Genomic DNA, 13,783 nt, shown 5'->3' with positions numbered 1-13,783 from the left:
TCAATTACTTGCAAATTTGGTGAGTTCCTTCAAACGGTGGGCAGAGAGCTTAATTTGAGAGAGAGGAAAAGTCGTGAAGAGTATTTGCGAGAGAGGGGGGGAACGTCGCCAGAGAACATTTACGAGAGAGCTAAAGACAGCGACGATGTGGGATGAAGTAAGGTTTTTTTCGGTCGTTGTTCACAAGTGGGATGAAAGCTTCGAATTATTTGTTTTAAATCAAAAAGCGTATGATTGAAGGAAAACATTGATTTTTTATTAGGGTAATTTTTAATGACACATAATGTATGTCATTAATTAACAATGCGAAAATTTTGTCAAGAAACTCAATTTGTGTCACGGAGAATTTTGTTTTTTATTTTTAACGACACATTTTATTCCCTCATATCCCTTTTTCTGATTTCAAGTGTCATTAAAACTTATATTTCTCAATAAATTTATTCGACGAAAGTGGCTAGATTGGTGGGTTCGACGGCGAAGGCTTGTTGTGGCAGCAACGACAATAGTGGTTGGAGTGTGGAATCGACGACGACAAGTGGCAAAAAGGAGGGGAAATGCATACACATGTTTTAAATCGATAAAAGTCCTACACATGCATGTATGGTATACTATCTTGATAGCAAAAAGGAGATCATATTCAGTAAAAATACATAACAGAAACTGGAGAGGAAAAAAGCTAAAATAGAATATGCCGGGGAAGCTAGCTAGGAAATGCATACATAGCAGAGAATATGGTTTGAAGGAGGGTGAGAAGAATGAGGAAAGTTGCAGCTAGCAATGATAACTTTCGCCTTGTTCCAATAACCTTATTTTGCCTTGCTCCTCTGTCTCTTGCAATTTACACATAAAGCTTTGGCGATTTTACCAAAGTGGGAAGCAGCTAAGGGGACGAAGGTATATTCGGAGAGAGATTGTTAAACAATTGTAAAAAGTAAGCCCAAGAAGAGAGGTCCAATAAAATTCAGCCACCTCTCACATAGTAATTGAAATAGTCTAGCAACTTCAACCATTTCCCTCACAGAGAAGAAGCAGACCATAGCCACTCGAGGCTTTTGCATAGACAAACACCAAGAAGATGGTGTCGGTTCCGTATCTGTGCTAAGCGCGTCGTTGTTGATGCCAGCATCACACCTTGGAAAGGCTCTCTTCCATTATATATAGCCAAAGAACTTCTGAATTATTGAAAATAAATATTTTCAACAATTTTATATTCTCCTTTAATTTATATTCACTTTTGTTAGAAGCTATTTCTTCTTCATTTTTCTCACGAGAAAATCACATAATTTATTTACTGTTCTTGTAAATGTGTAATGATTATTTTATCATTTCATGTGAACAATATGATTTTGTTACCATTTACTCTCTTTGCTTTTTACTATTGAAATCTCCCTAACTATAAATAATTGCACAATTTTTCTCCTAATATACGATCATGTAGCAACCTATAAGCCAAGAGTAAAAACAAGAATCAATTGAAGAGGGAATAAATTGATATATATCACCCTGGAAGATGAAATATACATGAAAGAGGGAATAAGTTGATACAAAAACTAATCACCATTCATCATACATGAACAAAATATGTAATGAAATGCTTGGAATGAAACATGATGGAATAATTTTCATTAGGATAAAATAAAGGGTAAGAAAATGTATCCATACCTTCAGATGGTATTCAGAAACAATCATCATAGGCAAATTCTGAGAAACGACACCAAAAAACAGAACTACTTTAGGATGACGGATCTTTTCAATAATGTCAACTCATGTTTGAATGCATTTATGTAGGAAATTCAATAAAATAATTAAGAAACCTTGCAATATGTGAGAGATATACGAAATTCAAACAAATTTTACAAGTTTCAGCAAAAATTTTCAAACAACTTTTAAAGTTTAAGCAAAAAGTAACCGTAGGTAGGAAGGGGAGCAAAAGTGGGGTCTCGAATTAATTCTGAAAAATTAGTAGGCTTTCAAAATTTAGGTTCTAGAAGTAGAATTATTGCAGAAAAATAAATAATTGCATCATTCAAATTGAATCAAACATATCAGGATATTATATTCTCCACAACGTATAGTGGAGTATAGACATAAAGTTTCTATATACAAAGCTATGTATCTCTACCCTTGACTTCTCTTTCTCTCTTTCTACCTTTTTTATCCTTTCTTTCTCCATTCACTCAATACACTTGCAAAAACCTTCATTTTTTTTGTATTTAAATTTTCTTGGCACCATCCTTTTTTTAATTATCAAGGCTTTGTTATTGTGTACCAGTATTGTGTCGTGCCTTCTTCACTTCTCATCATCATTTTCATGTCACATCTCTACCTTGTCAATTTTCGTTTTTCACTCAGCTTTCTTTCTTCTTTTGTCTTCGCTACTTTCTTCGCTCCTTCTTCTCAAGCTCTATCTTTTGCTATTATCAACCAGTCTCAAATGACCATTGGAAAATCTATAGCCCACTGAGAGGCAGCAATTATAGTAATGCCTCTAATGATAAACTCCAATGAAATCAAAAGTTCTTCTTTAAGATTTGGAAAAATATATTAGATAAAGCATAATTAGTTGAAAAAGAACCTCAAAATTTTGTGTTAAACGACTACAATTTCATCGATAATATGCCATATTGACATGATATTTTTCCTACAAAAACATATTAACTAAAATAAGCTCATAAACACGAAAATGCACTAAGTGTTGGTTAACATACACTACCTTGAAATATGACAAAGACTTTATTTCTCCCAACCAGACAGCATAACAGGAGGTAGTTTGGGAGCAAACAGAATTGACTTAAATTTCCACTAGCAATATCCTAAAAAAATTTCAAATTCTTGAAATATGGAAACCAATGGAGTTTTAGGGGAATGAAGTATAACCTCTAAATACAGAAGGACGACATAAAGGGAATGAAGACTTGAAAGAAGGACGACGTTTTCATAGAGAAGGACGACAATTTTGAGGGACAACGGACGACGATTTCAGAGTATTAGGGATGGCAGATGGCGAAGTCATAGGGATCTCGTACTCAGTGGATGGTGAACGACTGAAAGCGAAGGATCTAGTACGCATTTTCGGAGAGGGTGTGGTGACCGCGGACGGACGGACGGTGAACACGGCAGAAGTGAGAGATCCTTAGAGAGAACTTGCCATTTTCGAATGCGGCGGAGACAAGTCTAGGGCTTCGAAGGATTCAACCCAATATTTTCTTTTATATATATATATATATAAATATATATTTAATAACACTTGACGTTTTTAAAACGTCAAGAAAAACGATCTTACTTGATGTCTAAAAAACATCAAGAAATTTAAAAAATAACTCTTCTCTGGCTTTTTATAAAAATTCTTGACATTTTAAAACATAAAGAATTTTTAAGATATTTCTTGACGTTTTTAAATGTCAAGTAAAAGTACATATTACTTGACGTTTGAAAATTTTGAAGAATGTTGAATATATAAACATTCTTGACGTTTCGTCAAAATTTTTATAGATATTTCTTGATGTTTTTAAAACGTCAAGAAAAATACATATTAGTTGATGTTTAATAAACGTCAAGAAATCTGAAAATTGACCTACCCCGCCTTTCCTAAAAATTCTTGACGTTTTATCTTTGGAACTACCGCTTTCTTGACGTTTTTTGAAAAAATGTCAAGAAAGAAAAACAACAAACGTCAAGAAAGGCCTTTTTTGTAGTAATGACATACATAAATATATATATATACATACATAAATATATATATATATATATAATGAATTAAAATGGTTTTGTTGCTTTACTGTTTTACTCTATAAAGGAAGAGCATTATAAATATATTATTGAGGAAACATCTTTTGAAATGATATGTTTTGGAAGTGTCATTAGATTTTTAGTTAGTGAAGCATATTTTCCTCCCAAATAGTAGTCGAAATACAACTTTTTTTTAAGAAGAAGAACTGAATCCTTCAAACTAGGATAAACATAGGATAAGAGTCATTATCTATTAACATAGAGTTAAAGTTACAAGGTTGAAGGCTAGAGGGAAGCCTGAAACACTTAATCTAACAAAGCTTAAAGTTAAGAGTTGGTAGTAACATCATATTGGTTACAAGATGAATGACGCCTAGACCAAACTCCGATCAAGTTACATATGTCTTCCCACAAGTTAACAATAAACCTTGATTTATCCTTAAAAATTCTATTGTTTCTTTATATCCATCAATTAGCATAATAACCTTTATATAGTAAATTAAATTTGTAGAATGAGAAAAGACCTTAGATCCAAAAATGTTATTTATTTATTATTGGAGTGAATTGTCTAATTAATGTAGTTAATGGATGGTTTTGTAACCATACAAAATAATGAAAATAATTTTCTAATAAAAGGTTTTAGGAATTAAAAAAAGGGTGTAACATTATAAAAGACTACCAAATATACTGTAAGAGACATGCCTTTAAGGAGTTGAGGCATGCATACTACCAAATATACTATAAATAAACCAGAATTCTTTTTTAAGAAATTAAACAACTAATTAAATATAAAGAAGAAAGATTAGAAAATGAATGATCAAACAAACTATGACTCATTTATTTTTGACAGGTTCGGCCAGTATCACCTGACAATTCATTTTCACCAAGAGAATAAACATGAGTAGCCTTGGAATCAAGTTCCTCCAATAAAAGCCACAGAGTTGATGGGTTAGAGACAGAACCAGAATTTGAGTTCAACGATATGGATGGAAAATTCTGAAACTAGCAGCAACAGGAAGTTAAGACAACGAATTATTTTCAATATAGAAAGGCTAATTGTAAGAACTTGTTAATGAAGTGTCCAAATGCATTATGGTAATATTGGGTGCAGAATGTTTGGAAGTTTTATCCATGTGCTGTGAAGCACCACAGAGTTGAAGCATATGAAATCAATGTTTATCTGACAAAAAATAGTGTCATGATCATTGCCTTTCCATTCCATAAATTTATGCATAGCAGAAGAAAGAGAACTCTCAACACTTGAATCACCATATAGCACTCTACATCCAGGTGGTGCCTTGATTTTTGAAGATTTAGTTAAAAGCAGTAATAAAATTGGTACAAAAATTACAGTGCATTTCTCCATATGCAACAACATTAAGAGCAACTTAAAGACAACAATCATCAAGAAATCTAGTATTTAAAATGTACAAAGAGCAATAGTAAACATATGTATTTTATGGCTGACTTTATCCGTAATAAATGTTGGATTAAATCATCAAAATAAAACACAAACAGATAATTATCGAGTTTTTCAATGGAGGATAGAGAGGAAGACATGCATGCACAACTACTAGATCTATATAGTGCCAGACTGCCAGTAAAAATTTAAAGACACACATGACAACATTATTTTGGATGAAGTTCTAATATTGCAACCATGGAGGAAAAATCAGCAAATCTTAAATAGATGTAGTAGTCAAAATGATAAAAGTTTGTCTCAAGATAATATTTCAGTAATTGCAGATGCATTGTGCTAAACCTAACCTCTTGTTTTCACGGTAATGAACAAGGACAATGTGTTCAAAGGTCCTGAACAAAAAGCAGAAGCTAACCTCTTGTGTCATAAATTATATAAGTAGAACACGATATACTGCCACTGTCTAATTTCATTTTTCTTTGCTTGTGGCATGATGGGGATAGACCCACTGAAACAACTGGTAGCAAGCAATTTAACAATTTTCTTTCACCCATAACATACTTATCTAGGAGCCAATAACACCGGCAAACAAAGGTTGGGCTATCTAGTCCATGGGCATAGTATACATGTATCCTTTCTACATTACCAACCTACCGAAGAGAAAGAAAAGATTATCAAAGCACACCTTTTCTTGGTTATTAAGGGTGTAAAAGAATGAAAATTACCATAAATCTAAACATAGTTAATATTAGACATTGAACAACCTATAGATTCAAAAGGAAAGACTGAAACCACCAATAGACTGGTTAACCATTTAAAATGATCTTCAACAACATGATACGCAGTATATCGTGCTAGATCCATAATTACCACATGTGGACTCCTATGGTAATTTCATTGATGATACGCAACTAGTAGGCAAGATTATGAAATGAAGACGGTATGTGAGAAGATTGAAAAGATCAACATGATAAAATTATAGGGATTTGAATTTATATCTTAAGAACACCAGAGTCAAATGCTTAAGCTGATTAACTGTGTTAAATTTAACTCTATAATATATTTTAAATCTGAACAGTCATTAAACAACTACATTTGAATAAGCTTTAGAGAATATTAGCAAAAGCAGTAGAAATTACTTCAAATTTGTAGATAGAACATATAAATTATATTCTAGAGAAAGAGCATCTGAATTATATTCTACAGAAACACGAGCCCATAGCATGTCTACTGAGTAGCAATGACAGTGAAAAAGGGAATAGTAAGTAACTAATCTCATAAAACCCCTTTCACATCTAACCAAATTCTTTCACAACATGCACAAGCATCAAAATATTTAAGAAAACTTCCAATATTCCATTTGGAACTCATTGATTGACTTCAACGTTTAAGAGTCATAAAAGACACAACTTACTTTCTCACCTGTCACCACTAAGCCTACGACAACATCTTTTTATAAGATATTCAGCTAATCTTTAGATTGTTTAACGAATAATCGTCTATTGTTTTGTAATTGATCCCACCAAGCGCTTGCGCCACCTTGAAGTTTGAGTGTTAGACTAGGAGTTTTGGGTGGTCTTCGTGAGAAGAACCAAGTGTTTCGTGGAGAAGAAGTCTATGAGGAAGCCTTGGTGTTTAAGTTCGTGATAAGAGTTTTATGCGAGTAAAAGTTGGTTAGTTCACGTGGAACGTTTCTTATAATAAAAATATAATCAAGCGATAAGGTTATTCACGAGAAATGTTAAGTGGTTGAATTTATTCACGGTTTGGGTTAGGCGGGGAGCAAGGTTTGTAAAGAAAATGTCAAATCTGATTTGACATGGGTTAACATGTAAGATTAAGGATTTGAGCATGACTAGGTTAAATATTAAGGATTTGCACGACTAAGTTAGTATAAGGGATCTATAAAATAGGAGAATTTAGGTAACTAAGGAGGGGATGATGAGAGTTTTGTTGAAATGTTAAAGTGTTGTTGGTTTAGCCACGCGAAAAGATGGTTCTGAGAAGGACTTCTTTAGTAAATTTTGGTGAGTGCTTTTCAGTCAAAAGAATTTATGTTAAGAAACTTTATTACGATTTCTCTTTACTGATTTGAAAGAAGAATTCAGATGAGAATGTTTCAGAAAGATTTCTATGAAAAGTTATGTTTTCAAGCATTATTTATAATGTTAAAGCTTGATTTGATGACTATGATTTCAGTATTATGTTTCTTTGAGATGATGCTAACTTTTGTGTGCACATAAAGAGTGAAGGCCACTATGGAGTGTACGAACTACTTGGTAATAAGAAGCTGACTTATGCATTTAAATGAGCGTATAAAGCTTAGCAGTATGAGCAACAAAGACGAATTTGTATGTTCTCAGATGCTGTTGATACAATAGTCTAAACGCGAGGTAATGAGACCAAGCGTAGAGAACGATTCGGGATCATTGACAAAAAATGAAATGATTTTTTAAGCATAAAGAAAGGTTTATTCGAAATGAAATAATTTTTCGGTATATTTAAATGATTTGATATTATTTTTACAAAATGATTATGAAAAGGTATTGTGAAAGGTTTTCATAAAACCTTAAAGGATTTAAAAAAAAAGTGGACCATTCAACTTAATTCCCATCCACTATCCTCTTGTCCAACATGAAACTTTATCTTAGTAAAACTTCTTCATCCACTATTTTACAAAAATATTCAAAACAATACCATTTTCCTGGCTTTTTTTTCATTAACCATTAAAGAAAAAGTTAGATGATGTTTCACAAAAACATCCAAACCATTGTGTTAGTTATCGTTTTGGATGAGGGTTGGGGTAGAACATCAATACTTAAAGGTTGTTAAGAATTAAGAACTAAGACTTGAAAACGAAACCGCCTGCCTAGTTGACAACAACACCATCCCACTAGAGTGCACAATGATGATTTATTGCATTAATTAGAAGATGGCAGTTAACCTAAAGGTGCCATGCCTTTCCCCTCTACCACATTGAAGCTCTTTGTCTAACACTACAAGAAATGAGGGCTCTCTCGATGCATAAAATCATTGGGAGATATATAAAAAGCGTCAGAAAAGGCTTTTCTGACGCATACGTCGGAACACAAGTCAGGAAAAATGTATCGGGAGAGGAACTCCCGATGCACAATGTTGTGCGTCGAGAGTTTCTAGACATCTTCCGACGTTGTATGAACGTCGAAGATGTTGTCAATATAGCATCGAGAGATGTCTAGGAACCATGCGTCGGGAGATCCTCTATCTTTTTTTAAAAAAAATAACTTCAATTAATTCCTAAATTCAAATTGAAAATTTTAAATTCAAACTCAACTTCAACACTTCAACCTCAACTTCAACACTTCAATCTCAACTTCAACACTTCAAATTCAAATTTCTAAAACCTACAACTAATTCAAAATTCTAACAACACTTGAAATTAAATTTCAATACTAAAACTTACAACTAATTCAAAATCTAAATACTAAAACTAATTTGAAATCTAAAATCTAACACCTAAAACAAATTTGAAATCTAAATACTAAACCTAATTAACTAAAACAAAATAATAACTAAACTAAACCAATTACCGATGGCGGCGACGACGGGACGACAATGGAGATGACAATGCCATCTTCTTCTCAATCTTCCTCTCGGTCTCCCTCTCCCTCTCTCATTTTATTTCTCTTTATGTTTCCTTTATGTAAAGAATGGAGTTAAAAAAGACAGAGAACTCCTGACGCACAATGAAAACGTCGGGAATAGCACCCTATTCTTGACCTGATTTGTTAAACGTCAGAAATCCCTAAACATATATCCACGGGATTAATGATACGTCGGGAATCACTAAATCTATTCTCAACATTGCTGCCACCACGTCAGAGGAAGGCGTAACATACAATTAATGATCTGCCCTTCCTCCGACGGTTCCTAAGCTTTTAGCTTTTCTACAATCACCCCTTATGCATGTTCTCAGGCGAATCTCAACCAAACCATAACACTCATCAAAATAAAGAAGAAGAGAGACACTCAAAACCTTTAATAAAGTTAAGGGAGAAGAATGGAATGGCAGAGAAGAAGAAGAGGCTTCTCCGCTGGCACCACTGCTCAAGAGGAGAAAGGTCCACGATGACACGTCTAACTCGTATAAAAAGGAAAAAAGACGAAAGCTAGACGTGGCCATCGACCCTAAACCTCTTGCAATCCGACCCCTAACTCTCTCATCGCCTCCTCCAAAATCCAAATCCTTCAATTCCAGTCCTCATCCAAAAATTGAAACTCCCCCTCATCAATCTTACCCAAGTCCTCTCGCATGTCTATTATCCTGTAACGACCCAACTTTTCTAAGTAAGTCGAGGTCATTAATTTTTTTACAAATAAAAGACTTTGATTAATATAAAACGAAACATAAGCTAATTTAAAAACATCTTTAAGTCAGGCCTGAATTCCAAACATTCAAGAAAACATAAAAACAATACTATTTACAATAAACGTTTGTAAGCAAAATTTCAATTCATCTTAAACCTCACAAGAACCCATAAGCGGAAGCAAACAACATATTTCCTATGGCAGTCACGCTTCCTTCCTGCCCCTCGCCGGTTTGCTGCCTTTATTACCTTTGCCTGAAAATTAAACATAAGAAGGGTGAGTATTTAAATACTCAGTAAGAGACCCTCTACTGGTCCCGTCAGGGGAAAATAAATTGTTAACTTCTATTGGGACACCCTGTACAGTCGCAGTCTTGTGATCCCGTAGGATACACATCTCAGTCTAACGCCCGAGGGACGTACATATCAGTTTAGTGTTCTATAGAAACACATATCAGTCTAATGCTCCCAAAGGTGCACAATAAATTGGTGATCCCGTGGGACACCTACAAGGTACACATCCAATACAAGCTAACAATTTTCCCCTCATTCCATTCAGTCCATCTTTCAGTTACTTCAAAACACAAGGTTCTTTCTCTCAACGTCCTAACAGTTAACTTATTTTACTTTAGTCATATGTCTGTCAATAATATACTAATACGTCAGTCAATCAAACTATACAGTCAACACACCCCTCAGTTCACCAGCACACAGTCATACTTTAGCGTAACGTACACCCAATCTAAACGAAAATCACAAGTTCACATCTGCATCTCATACAAAACAATCTACAATCTTCGTCCTGTCCACATACACACACTTATATATATATTCCATGACAATCACGATATACATTCGATGTAAAGTCTACTTCAATTCATATGCATTCATATATATTTTCAGTCAATCCACAGTATACATTTAACACATACAATTCACAGTCATAAGTGAGTCTAGTAGAAAATCCCTTACCTCAAAGTTAGGGAAGCTCCTTAATCAACTAACGTCCTCGAAACAATCCTAAGCATAACAACACAAAATTCAATTACTTTCACGATACATATCTCACTTACTTTCCTCAACGTAAGTTCCAACTCACCGATATATTGGCGAACTGAACCTTGAACAATTCACAAACTGGTTGTGAATGTAAGGGAGCCTAACGTTACTCCCAACACCTCAATGCACGAATATCAAACTCACAGCAAAAATCCTAAGTGTGGGTCGTTCAGCAGTCGGCCAAATGAGACGTGGCGGCTGCCTCAAAATCGATCGACGATTTGACTCGGCGACCGAGCTTCACAAGATGTATGCGTCAACGGCTTCACAGAGGTGAAGACAGACGCGGTCGGAGAGTCGCGCGGGCAGTGCTGAAACAAAAGAGAACGGGATGGGCGGTGGCTGGAAACGGAGGTTGTGCGACAGGACTACATGAACCGGCCGACGGTTGCGAGCGGCGGCGAGGATCTGGACGGCGGTTGTGAGCGGAGGACGTGGCAGTTACTGCTTCACACGGCGGCTCAGGCTTCGACGGAGACAGAGCAAGACGCGGAAACGGTTGCCGCGGCGGTGAGGCTGTGCACGGCGACGCAAATCTGGACCAGGCAGCGGCGAAAGAGCAACGGTTGCAGCGGCGGAAGGTCTTGTGGTGTAGATCTGGACAGCGGCCGCAAGGTGACGCGTACGGCTGCCTCGCGAACTGGCCGACGGTTGCAGCGACGTCCGGCTGGGTTTGGACTGAACGGAGAGGAGAAATGGAAGAAGAGAAGTCTCGGGATGGCGGTTGCTGGGCTGCGGACGGAAGGAGAAGGGAATGGAGGTCGCGGCGCACGGGAGGAGAGAAGAGAGAAAAAAAAAGAAAAGAAAAAAAAAAAGAGAAAAAAGAAAAAAATATATAATAAAGAATTTTTCTTTTTTCTTTTCTTTTATTTAAATTAATATTAAAAAATATATAAAAATTAAAATATATATATATATTTTACCTTTGGGGCTTTACATATCCTCTCACCACCAAATCCCGCATCATTATAACAACATCCTTCACCTCACAACCTGACCGAACAAGCCCTTACCCGATCAAAAGGGCATTGTTAGCGAAGAAGAATTCCTTAGGGTTGAGGAGGAAGACCTGCATCACATTCCTCTCCCTCCGCACACTACTATACGTAATTCAAGGAGGAAGACTTACATCTCGCGTGTAAACCCCGATACCCAATAATCCTTAATTCATCTAAAGAACTCAATAGGACATTAGGGGTTGATGTTAGGAGAAAGATGGTTTAAGATTGGATAGTTTAGTTGAAGTGTTATGGAAGATGCGTTAATATTTTTAAGATGACAAAAGAAAAGTGTCATCATAACAAAGAAAGGCCTAAAGGGTGTTCGAAAGTTGGCTAAGTGTTGGCTAGGGCATGTTGCATACTCTAGGCGGCCAAAAGTATCAAGCGAACCTCTAAAGAGACATGTTGGGTGGCCAAAGGTTGAGATGTGGTATGGCCGAAAGGTGTCAAGACAACCTCTATAAGACAAGGCTATATGACCAAGGGTATGCGCTAGGCAAGGAAGCTAAGCATCTAGGAAATGTCAAGAAACTCTAAAGAAGTTAGAACGTGGATAAGGAATGTCATGCAACAAAGAGGTGGGCTATGTGGACATAGGCCATGCGGCCAATGGGGCAATTCAACCAAATGCTAGTCAAGATGGCATGGTTTGTTGAAGGCATTGAGGGATGTTTGGGAGATTAGGCAGAAAAAAAAGTCTTAGGCATTCTTGGCAGTAAGAATTTACTAAAGAACCCTCATAGAAAATGGGATATGCGTCCAAGGATGACTTAAGCAATATGAGGTAAGATGTGCGGTAGAGTACAAGTGGACAACATACAAGATACCTAAGTTTTGCCAAATAAGTGTCTTGCATGAGGTGGAAAGTGGCAAGTATGGGCGTAAGAGGTGAGAATAAAAGTGTCAACCAAAGAGCATGCAAGGATCACTATATGTACAACTTTGGACGAATTATGTTAACAATCAACTTGTGTTAATTGGGTGTCTCTACTTCGAAAATCTCCTAAATTGAGCGTAGTATCAGGAGAAAGGCTACCAGGAAGAAAGGCATTGAAGTGAAGAAAGACTCAAAGGTCATTTTCATAAAAAAAAAAAAAAAAACTTGAACAATGTAGAGTATTTTGGAATTTGTTAGTGACACTTTGTGGTAAGCTAGTGAAGACATTCTAAGTAAGTTTGTAGAAGGAATCTTATTGATTTAAGCTTCAAAGTCAAGTTAAGTTTATGGTAGAAAAATCATATTTCTAGGCAAGGCCAAGGGTGGGTTGATTGCCAGGATGACAAGGTGAGATGAGCGTGTGTTTTGAGCGAAAGAGGTTATTTAGGCTTGGGACATGCAAGAAGCATGTCTTGGCATGATCAAGCAGCCTGAGCCATGCATCATTACACACTCTATTATGAAAGTTGAGTATATTGCTACTACTGTGAAGCAGCAAAAGAAGCAGTTTGCTGAGAAGTTCTTGCATAATTTGGAAGTTGTTCCAAACATGAACATGCCCTATACATATATTGTGATAATAGTGGGGCATATTACTAATCCATTTACTAACATTAACTAGTTAGGTTTCTATTTCTAGATGACCTAGTAATTAGTCTTAATCTTGAGTGTATTATGAACTCTTGTTCGCGAGAGATTTTCCTTTGATTTGTACGAGTGAGAGTGGCTAGATCGCCGACTCAATAAGCTTATCATTCTTACTACAAAAACAGACTCTCTTGACGTTTTTAAACTGTCAAGAATCACTATTCTTGACGGTTTTAAAACTGTCGTTGAAGCGCCAAGAAAGTCAAAGTTCTTGACGGTTAGTAAAACGTCAAGAATAGCGATTCTTAACAGTTTATAAACGTCAAGTATACAAATATTCATGACAGTTAAAAATCGTCAAGAATCATTTTTTTTTTCTAAATTATAATTTATTTATATTTTTGTTCCTGCATTGTCTCTATAATTCCTGTAGTGTGGCCCAACAATCTCATAAATATGCACGAGTACAATTCCAAAACTTTAACATATATTAACATTTAATCATATATGTATGAAATTTCGAAAACTTTACATGTTTGATCGATATATTGTCATATACAAAACACTACTTCAGTCACCCATAATATGATAATCCCAAAATTACAAAACCAATCCAACTATGCTATTCCAAAAATCACAAGACTACAATTCTAGTTCAAGAAACAAAATCTTAATTAAAGAAGCTTTGAAACTCAATGATCTT

Source organism: Cucumis sativus, chromosome 4 (genome assembly GCF_000004075.3).
Source record: "Cucumis sativus cultivar 9930 chromosome 4, Cucumber_9930_V3, whole genome shotgun sequence".
Lineage (NCBI taxonomy): Eukaryota > Viridiplantae > Streptophyta > Magnoliopsida > Cucurbitales > Cucurbitaceae > Cucumis > Cucumis sativus.
The sequence above is the reverse complement of the archived record's forward strand: the minus strand, read 5'-3'. Positions refer to the sequence as shown.